Below are 6,878 nucleotides of genomic sequence, written 5' to 3'. Positions count from 1 at the left end.
GTCCTTCTGCATTTTGTCAGAGCACCGCGTGCAATCTACTGTGCCACCAGATATGAGTGGTGTGTTAAGTAGTATTATTCTGATCAGTTTAATCCCTGTTACATCCCCTATCAGGGGACGTGTATATGGCATGGATATGTATATGGCATGGCCGAAACACAAGTGGCTGTCAGATAACAGTCCGGCCACGAGATAGATAGATTTGATAGATAGATAGATAGATAGATAGATAGATAGATACATAGACTAGATATATAGATCAATAGATGCAATAGATACATTTGATAGATACGATAGATAGACAGATAGATAGATTTGATAGATAGATTTGATAAATAGATCATTTCCAAGACAGAGAATTACAAGACGTGCGGTCTGCGACCCATGGTAAGGTTCCCAGAGGCAGTTGCGGCGCCCGAGGCTCTGATTAGAACAGAGCACTCTGGAACGTATCTGCCCTCGGCCGAAATCGGAACATTCTTTAGCTTTCTGTCTTTCGGCCAAATGTCCGTCTGCCAAATGTCCGTCTGCCAAATGTCCTTCTGCATTTTGTCAGAGCACTGCGTGCAATCTACTGTGCCACCAGATATGAGTGGTGTGTTAAGTAGTACTATTCTGATCAGTTTAATCCCTGTTACGTCCCCTATCAGGGGATGTGTATATGGCATGGATTTTAGGAACTGGGAGATGGAAAAAGATGCTTCGTCGGTCCTCCTACTTCAAATTTGGGGCACTGCGCATGCAATCTACTGTGCCACCAGATATGAGTGGTGTGTTAAGTAGTACTATTCTGATCAGTTTAATCCCTGTTACGTCCCCTATAAGGGGACGTGTATATGGCATGGATATGTATGTGGCATGGCTGAAACACAAGTGGCTGTCAGATAACAGTCCGGTCACGAGATAGATAGATTTGATAGATAGATACATAGATTAGATAGATAGATCAATAGATGCAATAGATACATTTGATAGATACGATAGATAGATTTGATAGATAAATAGATAGATTTGATAGATAGATAATTTCCAAGACAGAAAATTACAAGATGTGCGGTCTGAGACCCATGGTAAGGTTCCCAGAGGCAGTTGCGGCGCCCGAGGCTCTAATTAGAACAGAGCACTCTGGAATGTATGTGCCCTCGGTCGAAATCGGAACATTCTTTAGCTTTCTGTCTGTTGGCCAAATGTCCATCTGCCAAATGTCCGTCTGCTAAATGTCCGTCTGCCAAATGTCCCTCTGCCAAATGTCCTTCTGCATTTTGTCAGAGCACCGCATGCAATCTACTGTGCCACCAGATATGAGTGGTGTGTTAAGAAGTACTATTCTGATCAGTTTAATCCCTGTTACGTCCCCTATCAGGGGACATGTATATGGCATGGATATGTATATGGCATGGCCGAAACACAAGTGGCTGTCAGATAACAGTCCGGCCACGAGATAGATAGATTTGATAGATAGAAACATAGATTAGATAGATAGATCAATAGATGCAATAGATACATTGATAGATACAATAGATAGATAGATAGATTTGATAGATAAATAGATAGATTTGATAAATAGATCATTTCCAAGACAGAGAATTACAAGACGTGCATTCTGGGACCCATGGTAAGGTTCCCAGAGGAAGTTGCGGCGCCCGAGGCTCTGATTCGAACAGAGCACTCTGGAACGTATGTGCCCTCAGCCGAAATCGGAACATCCTTTAGCTTTCTGTCTGTCGGCGAAATGTCCGTCTGCCAAATGTCCGTCTGCCAAATGTCCGTCTGCTAAATGTCCTTCTGCATTTTGTCAGAGCACCGCGTGCAATCTACTGTGCCACCAGATATGAGTGGTGTGTTAAGTAGTATTATTCTGATCAGTTTAATCCCTTTTACGTCCCCTATCAGGGGACGTGTATATGGCATGGATATGTATATGGCATGGCCGAAACACAAGTGGCTGTCAGATAACAGTCCGGCCACAAGATAGATAGATTTGATAGATAGATAGATACATAGACTAGATATATAGATCAATAGATGCAATAGATACATTTGATAGATACGATAGATAGATAGATAGATAGATAGATAGATAGATGATAGATTTGATAGATAGATTTGAAAGATAGTTAATTTCCAAGACAGAGAATTACAAGACGTGTGGTCTGTGACCCATGGTAAGGTTCCCAGAGGCAGTTGCGACGCCCGAGGCTCTGATTAGAACAGAGCACTCTGGAACGTATCTGCCCTCGGCCGAAATCGGAACATTCTTTAGCTTTCTGTCTGTCGGCCAAATGTCCGTCTGCCAAATGTCCTTCTGCATTTTGTCAGAAGACCGCGTGCAATCTACTGTGTCCCCAGATATGAGTGGTGTGTTAAGTAGTACTATTCTGATCAGTTTAATCCCAGTTACGTCCCCTATCAGGGTGACGTGTTATATGGCATGGATTTTAGGAACCGGGAGATGGAAAAAGATGCCTTGGTCGGTCCTCCTACTTCAAATTTGGGCACTGCGCGTGCAATCTACTGTGCCACCAGGTATGAGTGGTGTGTTAAGTAGTAACCATTCTGATCAGTTTTAATCCCTGTTATGTCCCCTATCAGGGGACGTGTATATGGCATGGATTTTAGGAACCGGGAGATGGAAAAAGATGCTTGGTCGGTCCTCCTACTTCAAATTTGCGGCACTGCGCGTGCAATCTACTGTGCCACCAGATATGAGTGGTGAGGTTTTTTAAGCCACAGTGCAGCACCAGAGGCCAGAGAAATGTGGCATGTACACATGCCTGAAAAATTAAGTATTGTTGCAGCCGCTGTTGTAGCAGCGGCCAGAAAAATTGATGTTTGTTTCCCAGGCAGAAAGTGCCCTAAAACATTGCGGCTTTGAACCCTAGTTGGTGTCGGATAAGTTACGCAAGTCATCCGGCATTCGGAGATAAAATACAGCAGCGTGTGGACCATTTTTAGCCCAAGGCAGCTCATCTCATCAGGCCTTTTTTAGTCAAATGTATCGCCCAATGTCAGTCCCTTCGGGATCCATCCCTCATTCATCTTAATAAGGTGAGGTAATCTAGACTTTTTTGACCTAGGCGACTTCTCTTCTCTGTGACAATACCTCCTGCTGCACTGAAGGTCTTTCTGACAGGACACTTGAAGCGGGGAAGGCCAGAAGTTCTATCGCAAATTGGGATAGCTCAGGTCACAGGTCAAGCCTGAACACCCAGTAGTCAAGGGATTCATCGCTCCTCAGAGTGTCGAGATCTGCAGTTAAGGCGAAATAGTCTGCTACCTGTCGGTCGAGTCGTTCTCTGAGGGTGGACCCAGAAGGGCTGTGGCGATGCATAGGACTTAAAAAGCTCCGCATGTCCTCCATCAACAACACGTCTGTAAAGCGTCCTATCCTTGCCGGCGTGGTCGTGGGAGTCGGAGGATTACTTTCACCTCTTCCCCTGTTAGATTCCCATTGGTGCTGTGACATCACCCTTATACGCTGTGTAAAGCATACTTTTTAAATTTATTTTGGAACTGCTGCATCCTTTCCGACTTGCGGTATTTCGGTAACATTTCAGGCACTTTATGCTTATACCGGGGGGTCTAGTAGCGTGGACACCCAGTACAGGTCATTCTCCTTCAGCTTTTTTATAAGAGGGTATCTCAACAGGCACAACAGCATGAAAGACCCCATTTGCACAAGGTTGGATACCGAGCTACTCATGTCCCGTTCCTCGTCCTCAGTGATCTCACTGAAGGTATCTTCTTCCCCCCAGCCACGAACAACACCACGGGTACCAGATAGGTGAAACTAGCACCCTGGGATGCCTGTTGTGGTTGGTCTTCCTACTCCTCCTCAAAGCCACATTCCTCCTCTGACTCCTCTTCCTCACAATCCTCTTCCAGCATTGCCGCTGGTCCAGCAAGCGATGCTGATAAGGCTGTTTCTGGTGGTGATGGTGACCACAACTCTTCCTCTTCACGCTCATCTACGGCCTGATCCAGCACTCTTCGCAGGGCACGCTCCAGGAAGAAAACAAATGGTATCATGTCGCTGATGGTGCCTTCGGTGCGACTGACAAGGTTTGTCACCTCCTCAAAAGGACGCATGAGCCTACAGGCATTGCGCGATGAGCGTCCAGTAACGTGGCAAAAAAATTCCCAGCTCCGCAGAGGCTGTCCTAGCACCCCGGTCATACAAAATACTCATTAACAGCTTTTTCTTGTTGGAGCAGGCGGTCAAACATTAGGAATGTTGAATTCCAACGTGTGGGGCTGTCGCAAATCAAGCGCCTCACTGGCATGTTGTTTCGCCGCTGGATATCTGAAATGTGCGCCATGGCCGTGTAGGAACGCCTCAAATGGCCACACACCTTCCTGGCCTGCTTCAGGACGTCCCTGTAAGCCTGGGTACTTATGCACAAAGCGTTGTACAATCAGATTACACACATGTGCCATGCACGGCACATGTGTCAACTTGCCCAATTTCAATGCCGCCACCAAATTACTTCCGTTGTCAGAAACCACTTTGCCGATCTCCAGTTGGTGTGGAGTCAGCCACTGATCCACGTGTGCGGACAGGAGTGCTGGTCCGGTGTGACTCTCTGCTTTCAGGCAACTCAACCCCAAAGACGGCGTGACAATGCCGTATTCGGGGATGTGGAATAGTACCTGGGGAGTTAGGGGGGGTTCCATGGATGTGGAGCAAGATGCAGCAGCAGAAGAGGACTCAGCCGAGGAGGTTATGGAAGAGGATGGAGTCGGAGGAGTAGAGGAGGTGGCAGCAGGCCTGCCTGCAAGTCGTGGCGGTGTCACCAACTCCTCTGCAGAGCCACGCATTCCATGCTTGTCAGCCGTCAGCAGGTTTACCCAATGTGCAGTTGTAGGTGATATACCTGCCCTGACCATGCTTGCAGACCAGGTATCAGGGGTCAGATGGACCCTTGCCCCAAACACTGTGTGCCAAACATGCCATTACTTCCTTTCGCACAATCGAGTACAGGTTGGGGATTGTCTTTTGCGAAAAGAAATTTCGGCCGGGTACCTTCCACTGCGGTGTCCCAATAGCTACAAATTTTTGGAACACCTCAGATTCCACCAGCTTGTATGGTAAAAGCTGGCGGGCTAAGAGTTCAGACAAGCCAGCTGTCAGACGCCGGGCAAGGGGGTGACTTTGTGACATTGGTTTCTTACGCTCAAACATGTCCTTGACAGACACCTGACTGTGGCAGATGAGCAGGAAATGCTCCAGAAGAGAGACGGAGTGGCGGATGGTTGAGATGGGGCAAGGAAGACAGCAGTGGTTGACGTGGCTGAAGACCTGGAGGAGGATGGCGGCTTGAGTTTGTGTGCTGCTTGTACTCATGTGTTGATCCCATAGGCATTTGTGATGTGCGATCATGTGCCTTCGCAAAGCAGTTGTACCTAGGTGGGTGTTGGACTTCCCACGACTCAGTTTCTTTTGGGCACAGGTTGCAAATGGCATCACTGTTGTCAGAGGCAGACACACAAAAAAATGCCACACTGCTGAGCTCTGCGATGACGGCATTCTGGTGGTGGCAAAAGCATGCGTTGACTGGCGTGCTGTCTGGCTGACCCCGGGTGCCGTTGCATGCTGTCTAACTGTGCCACTAGCTCCATACGACAACCTCCCCCTGCTTACAACTCGTCTCCTCCTCCTCCTCTCTGTCTCCCCATCTGAACTTTCCCCCTGTTCTTCTTCTCTTCAAGCGGGCACCCATGTGACATCCACGGACGCATCGTCATCATCAACCGCTTCACTTGTATCTGACAAATCAAAAAAGGAAGCAGCAGCGGGTACAATATCATCATCATCACACCGTACGTCCATGTCTGTAATGCTGCCTGACTGAGACATATCACTGTTATCTACATCCTCTGTCAATGATGGTTGCGCATCACTCATTTCTTCCAACTGATGTGTAAATAACTCCTCTGACAGATGAAGTGAAGCGGCTGTGGTGCTAGGTGGTGGCAGGCGGGCGAGTGGTAACTTGAGAGGTGCCTGAAGCTAAGCTGGAGGAGAATGGTGCGTCAAGGTTCCGAGCGGAAGCTATAGAAGATTGGGTGTCCTGTGTTAAAAAGTCAACGATGTCCTCAGAACTTTTCGAGTTCATGGTACGTGGCCTCTGAACACTGGGCATTATTCTAGGGCCAAAGGGAATCACAGCACCACGACCACAATGGCACCTGCGGGGTGGCCTGCCTCTGCTTGTCATTTTTTTTTAAATGTACACTTACACTACTATTAAACAAGATATGAGTGGTTGCCACTGGGCAATGTGGGCACAGTATACACTGTGAGCCTGACACAAAAAAAGCAGACTGATGTTCACAGTCCAAAATTTGTTTTTTGTTTTAAATGTACCACTTACACTACTATTAAACAAGATATGAGTGGTGGCACTGGGCAAGTGGGCACAGTATACGCTGTGAGCCTGACACAAAAAAGCAGACTGATGTTTTCACAGTCCAAAAAGTTTTTTTTTTTAAATGTACACTTACACTACTATTAAACAAGATATGAGTGGTGGCACTGGGCAAGTGGGCACAGTATACGCTGTGAGCCTGGCACACATGCTGGCAGGCAGGAAACTGCAATTAGATTACACAAGCAGACTGATGTTTCACAGTCAAAAAGTTTTTTTTTTTAAATTTACACTACTGTTACACCAGATATGAGTGGTGGCACTGGGCAAGTGGGCACAGTATACGCTGTGAGCCTGGCACATACGCTGGCAGGCAGGCAACTGCAATTAGATTACACTAGCAGACTGATGTTTCACAGTCAAAAAGTTTTTTTTAAAAATTTACACTACTGTTACACCAGATATGAGTGGTGGCACTGGGCAAGTGGGCACAGTATACGCTGTAAGCCT

This window comes from Bombina bombina, chromosome 3, assembly GCF_027579735.1.
Source record: "Bombina bombina isolate aBomBom1 chromosome 3, aBomBom1.pri, whole genome shotgun sequence".
Classification (NCBI taxonomy): Eukaryota; Metazoa; Chordata; class Amphibia; order Anura; family Bombinatoridae; genus Bombina; species Bombina bombina.
Note: the sequence above shows the minus strand (reverse complement) of the source record.